The sequence below is a fragment of the Fundulus heteroclitus genome, unplaced genomic scaffold, assembly GCF_011125445.2.
Source record: "Fundulus heteroclitus isolate FHET01 unplaced genomic scaffold, MU-UCD_Fhet_4.1 scaffold_44, whole genome shotgun sequence".
NCBI classification, from domain to species: domain Eukaryota; kingdom Metazoa; phylum Chordata; class Actinopteri; order Cyprinodontiformes; family Fundulidae; genus Fundulus; species Fundulus heteroclitus.
The window spans coordinates 1,918,093-1,927,890 of NW_023396857.1; positions in this window are offsets into that span (position 1 = coordinate 1,918,093).

Below are 9,798 nucleotides of genomic sequence, written 5' to 3' on the forward strand. Positions count from 1 at the left end.
AACTTAGAGTACGTGTTCTGATTAGGCCCGTTTTTAAAAGGAACCTGTGAGCAGGTGTATTAGACATACTATTCACTGAGCCCTCATTTCTGTATTAAAAGGTTTATTATTTATTTATTTATTGGTCTGATGGTATATTATCATCTAAACTGCTGGGTTTTCATTTTTGTAAGCAGAATATCATCCTAATTAACATCAATAAAGGCTGAAAAACATCAGTCTGAGCATGATGTGTCTCTTTGTGACATTTTGATTTTTTTCTATTTCCTCAGAGGCTGAACTGGTTCATAGTCACCTGGTGACATGGTGATGTAGAGCTGTGTGTCGTCTGCATAGTGATGGTAGCTGATGATGTTTATGATCTGAGCTAGAGGAGCATGTAGATCTAGAACAGGAGGAACCCAGGATGGAACCTTGGAGAACCCCACATGTGATTTATGTCGTCTCTGATGTAACGTTACCTGCTGACACTAAAAGTCCCTGTGATCTAATTGTGTCTTTGTGACAGTCTGTTGATTGCAAATTGTCTAAAAATCCAGTTTTAATCAGATTTTGCTCAAATTCATGTTATGTGTTGAAAACAATTAACTTTGGGACGCTTTTCTTCTTGAATTGTTGATCAGTCAGAGTACAGAGGGTGAGAAAATCTAGAAAACATTTCTCTAAAAATGGTCACATCAAAGTACTGGACTTGATGTCAGTCCAGTACTTTGACCCAGAAAAGGCCGTCAAGGTCCAAAGAAGAATCCTCGACAAGGCTGGAGAAATATTGATCAGTTAGAGAAAAGTCTGAATAACTGGGAAATAAGACGAATGTCAAAAATATAATGGTGAATCTGGGAGAAATGGTGTTTAATACGTGGATTTATGGTTCTCATTAGATGAGTTTCTGCACCAGAGCTGGAGTTGTAACTTTGTGGTTTTTATATGTGATTTATTCTGATTTTATTGGTCCAGTTGGGTCGTGCTCTAAGATTATTGATGCAAAGCCGCGTCGTTAATCTAAGCTTCAGTGAGCAGCTTCATCACTTTCTTCTGCCGTCTGTATTTACAGTCTTTACTCTGACTAAACCCCATAAACACACTCTGTGGTCCTGCACAGAAACCGCTGTCCTTCCTCTCTGCTGGCTCAGGTTTCAGTTTAAAAGCTAAACCTGAAATCTAAAACTAAGCCCTTTCTTCCTCTGCACACACTCCTCCACTTCAATACTTCATATTGTCTGAAAATTAACAATTTTCTTTCCTTTTATCTCCATTAAACAACGCTCAGCTGACCAATGAGGCACAAGCTGTGAGTTAAAGCAAACGTTAGGAGATTAAAAAGATGATTTATGCTCATTAAATATGAGCTGAAAATAAATTAAAACTCATTAATGGCTTGTTCCTTCTGTCTTAGAGCACCTCATTGTCTTTGTCAACATTTAAAATGGTAACATAATGTTTTCTCATTTAGGATGTCTTAAATATATAAAACAATAGGACGCACATAAGTAAAATAATCTTAAAATCGACCGCAGACTTTCAAGATTAAAGTGAACACTAGACAAAGAAGAAGGAGTCCGGTCAAAGATGCTAAATGTTGTGCAGCTTCAAGCACATAAATGATGCCTCCTAATTTAATAAGAAAATGTTTCTTGGAGGTGAAGCCATTAATCTTGCCTCTGAAAAAAAAACACAAAAGCTCACCGCAGAAAGAAGACGATGCACTTTATATGCAAATTAAATGAAGTCAGCATTTAAATACCTGCGATGCTTTCAGGTTTCAGCTGGAAGCAGAAAAGCAGCACGAGGTCAACATGATGCTGAGAGAAAACACCTCAGCGCTTTGTGCAAATATAAAGTAACGTTTTATTGCACCATCCATCATTTCTGTGTGCGTAAATAATGTTTTCCCTTATTTATGAGAGCCAGCAAATAGTTCCATACCTGCTTTGTGGGGTCTGACAGGTTTATCAGGACCAAAGTGTCCTGGTACATTCTGAAGGATATTTTTAGCTTTCTTTAAATGTAATTGAGTGCATTTATATAGTAATGTAACCTTTTTATATAACACTTGTTTTCTCAAGGCACTTTATACAAAAAAATCCAGTTTAAATACAGAAAGACTAGTTATGAAAGTGTGTTTATTATGCCTGCCAGTAAAAGGTTTGGATCTGAGGAAACCCAGTTATTCCCTGACTTTGGAGCATGTTGGTGCCAAGCTATAGACTGTGGTTTGCACCCTAACCTATATATTATTAAAACATCTGGAATATGCATTAATAAGAGGCTCATTTGTCAGATTAATGATGGAAATTACTTTGGATCAATTTGAAAAAAATATATACTTTAAGATGGCATTTTACATATTTTTCTGAAGCACCTATTTCAGCATTAAAAAAAAAATATTATTACTTTTTTATTGGTCTGATACAATATTCTAATTCTTAATGCTGTAGATGGGGGGAAAAGTCATAAAAGAAATAGAGGCTTTAAAACCCTTTATTTCAGTTGTGTTTATCTATGTTTTCCATAGTGAATCATCACTGTAATTAATGAACACTTTGATAATATTCTAATTTAAAGAATATAAATGTATAGAACCATTAAACATAGAGAGAAATATTTCAAATCGTTATTGTAATCTTGATGATTCTAGCCACAGAGACTGAAACCAAAAGATTTGCGTCTCAGAAAATTATAATATTTTGTTAGAGTTAATTAAACTCATGTTGTCTCGTCCTAATCAGCTGATGAACTCCAAACACCTGCAAAGCTTTCCTGAGCCTCTAAAAGGTCTGAGGCTCCATCAGAATACCTCTATACAGCTCCTATCTCCTGCTCCTAGCTCCTAACCCCTAACTCCTGTTCCTAGTTCCTAGCTCCTACCTCCTAGCTCCTAGCTCCTACCTCCTATCTCTTAACTCCTGTTCCTAGCTCCTACCTCCTGCTCCTATCTCCTAGCTCCTATCTCCTACCTCCTATCTTCTACCTCCTGCTCCTAACTCCTAACTCCTATCTCCTAGCTCCTAACTCCTAACTCCTAGCTCCTGCTCCTAGCTCCTGCTCCTAGCTCCTAACTCCTAACTCCTAGCTCCTGTTCCTAGCTCCTGCTCCTAGCTCCTACCTCCTGCTCCTATCTCCTAGCTCCTATCTCCTACCTCCCATCTTCTACCTCCTGCTCCTAACTCCTAACTCCTATCTCCTAGCTCCTAACTCCTAACTTCTAGCTCCTAGCTCCTGCTCCTAGCTCCTAACTCCTAACTCCTAACTCCTGTTCCTAGCTCCTACCTCCTATCTCCTAGCTCCTTGACCTTTCCTGGGTTAGCAGAACTCCATCAGGGAGGAAAGGAGCTTCAGCTGCTGAGCATCATGCTAAGGTAATTGTTAAAGAATGGTTGTTCACTGTCTCTGGATCCAAGCATATTCACTGAAAGTTGAGTGGAAGGAAAAGCTGTGATTGGAAAGGTAACCAGCGACAGCGCTAACTGCAGCCTTGAGAGGATTGTTGAGCAGAATCCATCGAGCAGTGAACTGGTTCTGGAGTCTGCTGCACACAGACGGATCCGACTCACGGGTTACAAACGTCTCACCTGGGCTGAGGAGAAACAGAGCCAGGAGGCCCACTCCAGAGTGACGTTTCCACGGTCAGCGATGGTTTGGGTACCATGTCATCTGGTGGTTCTGGTCCACTGGGTTCACTTCATGCTTCCCTCTGCAGACGAGCTGCATGGAGAAGCTGGTTTCATTCACCAGTAGGACTTGGTACCTGCCAACACAGATCATCCTCTGTTACCATCTAACATAGAAAGTACTCCTGGGTCAATGTGAGCTTCTGTGCTTCCTGTGTCTCTGCTCTGTCTTCTCTAACATAGAAAGTACTCCTGGGTCAGTGTGAGCTTCTGTGCTTTCTGTGTCTCTGCTCTGTCTTCTCTAACATAGAAAGTACTCCTGGGTCAATGTGAGCTTCTGTGCTTCCTGTGTCTCTGCTCTGTCTTCTCTAACATAGAAAGTACTCCTGGGTCAGTGTGAGCTTCTGAGCTTTCTGTGTCTCTGCTCTGTCTTCTCTACCATAGAAAGTACTCCTGGGTCAATGTGAGCTTCTGAGCTTTCTGTGTCTCTGCTCTGTCTTCTCTAACATAGAAAGTACTCCTGGGTCAGTGTGAGCTTCTGTGCTTTCTGTGTCTCTGCTCTGTCTTCTCTAACATAGAAAGTACTCCTGGGTCAATGTGAGCTTCTGTGCTTTCTGTGTCTCTGCTCTGTCTTCTCTACCATAGAAAGTACTCCTGGGTCAATGTGAGCTTCTGTGCTTTCTGTGTCTCTGCTCTGTCTTCTCTAACATAGAAAGTACTCCTGGGTCAATGTGAGCTTCTGAGCTTTCTGTGTCTCTGCTCTGTCTTCTCTAACATAGAAAGTACTCCTGGGTCAATGTGAGCTTCTGTGATTTCTGTGTCTCTGCTCTGTCTTCTCTACCATAGAAAGTACTCCTGGGTCAATGTGAGCTTCTGTGATTTCTGTGTCTCTGCTCTGTCTTCTCTAACATAGAAAGTACTCCTGGGTCAATGTGAGCTTCTGAGCTTTCTGTGTCTCTGCTCTGTCTTCTCTAACATAGAAAGTACTCCTGGGTCAATGTGAGCTTCTGAGCTTTCTGTGTCTCTGCTCTGTCTTCTCTAACATAGAAAGTACTCCTGGGTCAATGTGAGCTTCTGAGCTTTCTGTGTCTCTGCTCTGTCTTCTCTAACATAGAAAGTACTCCTGGGTCAATGTGAGCTTCTGAGCTTTCTGTGTCTCTGCTCTGTCTTCTTCCTTGGAGAGCGCTGGTTGAAACGTGAGCGGTGCAGAGATGGATGAAGCCCTGGGGGCCAGGCTGATCTGGACTCAGCCGTAAACACGCTGACGGACAGGCTGGCATCAGTCAGGCTGCTTTCCCCTCGGCAGACCGGTAAAACTGGCTATTAATTACAGCTGTCAGTGAGTGTGTGGGGGGGGGGGGGGGGGTGGTGAATGTGTGTTCCCTGCACACCAAAGATTAACTGCTGATCAATTTACCCCCCAACACACACACTTCAAACACGCGACTGGAGTTTACTGCCCATCATTCAGCTCTCTCACTAATCTGTGTTCACAGTTCAATCCTCATCAGCACCTAAATTTATCACAATATTCCCTGTTTACCAAAATAAAATGCAACCAGAGGGAAATCCTGCAGGCTCTGTGTCTCTGACAGCAGCTCCATCTCTTTCAGTCTGGGAACGTCTGGTTGTTGCCGTAGAGTCAGAGGAGGCTCTGGATCTCAGAAGGTCTGCAAATCAAACATCCTCAGCTTATTTTAGTCTTTTCCAACAGCAACGTTATCAGCAGTGTTTAATAAGTGCTGCGTATCGATTTATGCCGATGCTGGGTTGTTGTAATGGTTGTAAATGTTTCCGGGCACCGATTGGTTTATCTGTTGAGTATCTGCTGGTTCCTCATCATCACACAGGATCCATTAAGAGTCATTAACCATTAAACCGAAGTGCAGGCAGAATGATTTATAGGCTTTACTGTACCTGACAGAGTTTTATGGCTCTTCTCTGCTATGTTTGAATGCTGGTGTAGCTTCCAGTAGGATTCTAATTTAACGGCAGATAAATCACCAACTGCTGGTGGAAATCTGCTCAGACATTTGATCTGTTTTAATATTTCTAATGCAGATTGGCAGATTTCTGTTTTTTTGTAAAGATTCAGCCAACTGGTTAATGTGAACCATCATAACCTGCAGTTTGTTTCTCCATTTAGCAGACGCCTTCATCTGAAGCGATGTACGGACGAGGATGCAATAATGCAGTTAATGTCAATAATGCAGGTAATGTCAATAATGCAGTTAATGTCAATAATGCAATTAATGTTAATAATGCAGCTAATGTCAGTAATGCAGTTAATGTCAATAATGCAATTAATGTCAATAATGCAGGTAATGTCAATAATGCAGTTAATGTCAATAATGCAGCTAATGTCAATAATGCAGTTAATGTCAATAATGCAGTTAATGTCAATAATGCAGCTAATGTCAATAATGCAGCTAATGTCAATAATGCAGTTAATGTCAATAATGCAGTTAATGTCAATAATGCAGGAAATGTCAATAATGCAGTTGATGTAATATTAAGCTGCTTAGCGGGAAGGCGGCTGGTCAACAGGGTGCCGGGCACACAGGCAGGGCAGTAGACGGGGTAGACGGGGTAGACGGGGTAGGCGGGGTAGACGGGGTAGACGGGGTAGACGGGGTAGGCGGCACAGCAGAGGAGATGCTCTCTGAGACAAGTCTCTTAAAGACAGGCGGGAACTTTAAAATGTCAGAGATACACTTTTTTTAATGCAGCAAATTTATGCCTTTAATCGTGAAAAATTACCCCCCCCCCCCCCCCCCCCCCCCCAAGATTTATGAGTATTCACACAAATATGTTAAATTAATCTGAAATTTATTTTGTTTTGTGCAGATTTCTCCCTCTGTGGCCTTTTTTAATTTCCTTTAACCAACAATGGACAAAATAAATTTTTTTTGCAAATTACGAGAATGAAGCCTTGTGCACAATAATTTTAAAGTCCTGATACTAGTGATGCTGATTTGCTAAAAAAGATTTAGTATTTCCTTATTTGTGAACCTGGTACAAAAGTATAACTTCTCAAAATGCTCAACATTTTAACACACACATTTGGGGAAGACAGCAGTTTTTGGAGTTATCACAACTACTTTATTCTTGCATTTCTAAGACTGTATTTTATGATTTTATTCTCCTAATGTCCAAAAGAAAAAGAAAAACACCCGCCGGCTGCCAAAATGGGGGTCCCAGGTCTCTGGCACGGTTATTTTTGGGGTCTCAGGTTGATAAATTTAAAGCATCAAACTGGAAAGAGTTCCTTCGTCTCTAACAGAATCCTGATTATTCCTTCCTCCATATTTTGTTTTTCTGAGATCAGGTGATAAAAGGGAGCTGACTCTGACTCCTTTTATCTGGTGGCTCCCAGAATCTCATCGGTTCTGTCTTGATCCATATCTCTGGGTCGGTTTACCACCACCTCCTGCTCCCTCCGTGACACCAGGAGACCAGAACCGGTCCACTTCAGGCCGAGCCCTGCAGACTGGGAACCTTAAACAGCCGCCATGACACCCCTAAGGTTGTGATCCATGGACCTAGAGCAGCCGGGGCGTGGTGCTCGGTTTCCAGATTAGATTAGATCCGTTATGAGGCTGAAACACTTTTCATCACGGTGCATTAGGCGTGCAGCTGTAGAGCTTTTTAATCGGTTCATGAATGATTTTCCTCTGCATCTCCTAATTTGAAACGTCTCTAATCAGGTAAAAGAGTCGAAGAAGCCAAAGTGTCCTGATGAAGAGGCAGCCTGTCCCTAATGGAGACCTCACACCGCTGCTCATTAATCACTTCTAACCAGAAAACGCAGAGTTTCATTAAAAGACAAACTTGGATCAATAGGAAATTGTGACAAACTATTTTGAGTCATGAGGACGAAAAATAAGAAACGTGAGCATGGAGAGCATTATTTTCTCCCCCCCCCCCCCCGTCCTCCCCGTCCTCTGAATGCACATTAACTGCTCCCTGCTGCAGCAGTCACCTCATCGCTCACCAGGCTCCGCCTCCTGGCTGCAGGTTTTCTCCCTCACTGAGCCCTCCATCCAGAGGTCAGAGGTCAGCAGCCTCCACTCACTTATACATGACGCATTAGCTGAAAGCAATTAGAGCGAAGACACGGCGGCGGCTCGGTCAATCTGTAACCACACAAGCATCTCCGCTGCGCATTCCTGACTGGACGGTTTCCTCATCAATCAGCTGATTGGAGCCAGAGATCGATACGGTTCACACTGAGGCGGTCAGCTCTGCAGAGAATAATCGCTTTCTGTAGGCACTGACCGGCTTCTGCTATGGAAATATATAGTCAGTCCTATTAATCATCTATTTTCCTTAAAGCAGTGAGAGTTAAGCTCTAATTACTGTTGTCTACATAGGATGGAGTCTGCAGGGTCACTCAAAGCTATAAATTCACTTTTAATTCCTCGTTGTTTTGTCACAGTTACTTGTTTTATCTGGTTCTTTACTTCTGTAGAAGGTAAATGTTTTAGAAGAACAAGCAGCCTGTTGCTGTTTGCTCAAACCTGCTGCAGAACATTTGGACGAACCAGGAATGTCTTTCTGACTAAATATTTAACATGTTTAGGTTTGTTCCTGTTCCCTTTGTCTCTCCATACGCAGTAATTCACTTAAGGACTGTTTTGTCTTGACATCGTTGTGGATTACGTGGCTTATTCCACCTACTGGTGAGAATTTGATGTTAAAATATCAGAAATGTTTTTAGTGAGAACGGCGTTGATGCGTTTAGCGCTGATCTCCCTGTGAGCCGGATCGTTCTGATGTGGAACGTCTTCCTGTTTCCTGCTGACTCGCTGCTTTACTAATGAGTGCAGATGACCACGCTGCAAATAAAACATTTTAATCCCTACGGTTCTGAAGTTCAGCAGAACCACCGTCAGCTTCACCGCTCCCATGCAGGCCCGTGATTGGCTGGTTCCGCTCCGGGTTCTCTCCTGAGCAGAATGTGAAACCCGAGCGGCGCCGCCGGCTGAAACTGTTGAGCAGAAGCTGCAACAAGGTAATTTTTTTTCAGCTCACCTGGACCCAACGTGTCGACTCATTAGCGGCCGTGTGTTGAGGCGAGTCAAGCTGTCGGGTTCTGCGAGAACGTGTTGGTGAGTTCGTTCCCCCGATCAGCCGGGGGGGATTGGGTTTCATGCGACCGGCCTCTTTAATCACCCCTCTGCGAGGCCGACTGTGATCCGGAGCGGCCCTCCTTTCACGTTCCGGGGTGCCTCGTCCCTGAACCAGCCTCCAAGCTGTCGGACATCTGCAGCTTGTCATTAGAGACGGACCGCTCGGCTCGGCTCGCCCGTCACGGACACCCATCCGGCCCAACTTTCCCTCGGCCCCCGCGGCCTCTCAGGGGACCGGGGCAGGGCCGGGACCCTGCGTTGAGAACCCCCTGGGAGAAAGTAAAACCCACCATCATCACAGCTGGTCTCCTGGGAGCAGCAGGTTCCCTTTTGTTCCAGGGTGAGGAGGAGGAGGATGGTCAGACTGGTTAGGCTGGTAACTGAGCTGAAGATGGAGGCGGCTGGCAGACCGAGAGCCGGAGGGTCTGCTGCAGACTCTGGTTCTGTGTTAACGCAGATAAATGGTCCAAACGTCTGAAATATCATCATGAGACGGAAATAAAGAACATAGAACATCACAACACCTTCGTGGACTTCTAATCAAGGGTTCAATTAACTCTCAACTAACCCAGATTATTATAAATCTGACCCTGAGATAAATGCATTCTGATCCTTCCTGGTCTCCATCCTGTGATGCAGGTTTATCAGGAATCTTCCCCAACTGGAGCTCCCACAGCGCTGCTCTCTGGACTTTGGCTGCTTCTTTTCAGCCTGTCGTCGTTTTAGAAAGAACGTTCTCCATCTTTCAGTCTCAGGGCTTTCTGCATCTGACATTGAAACAATCTGCTCTTTAAAAGGTTCTGAAATGACTTCAGTCCTGCTGTTTCGTAGAGTCCAGCAGATCCCAGACAGGCACGAGTTGTTAAAGATGAGAACAGAAGAGATGCGTTTGGTAGAGGAACGTAGCAGGAGGGACACGCCGGCCATCAGGGTGAGCGCCTCCATAAAAGCAGGAGCGATGGCCGTTTGGTTCCTCCAAATGTGAGTTAAAACAACGGCGAGCCTAAAAGGCAGACGGTGACCTCGGATACAGCGTTCAAACCTCGAGTTGGTGA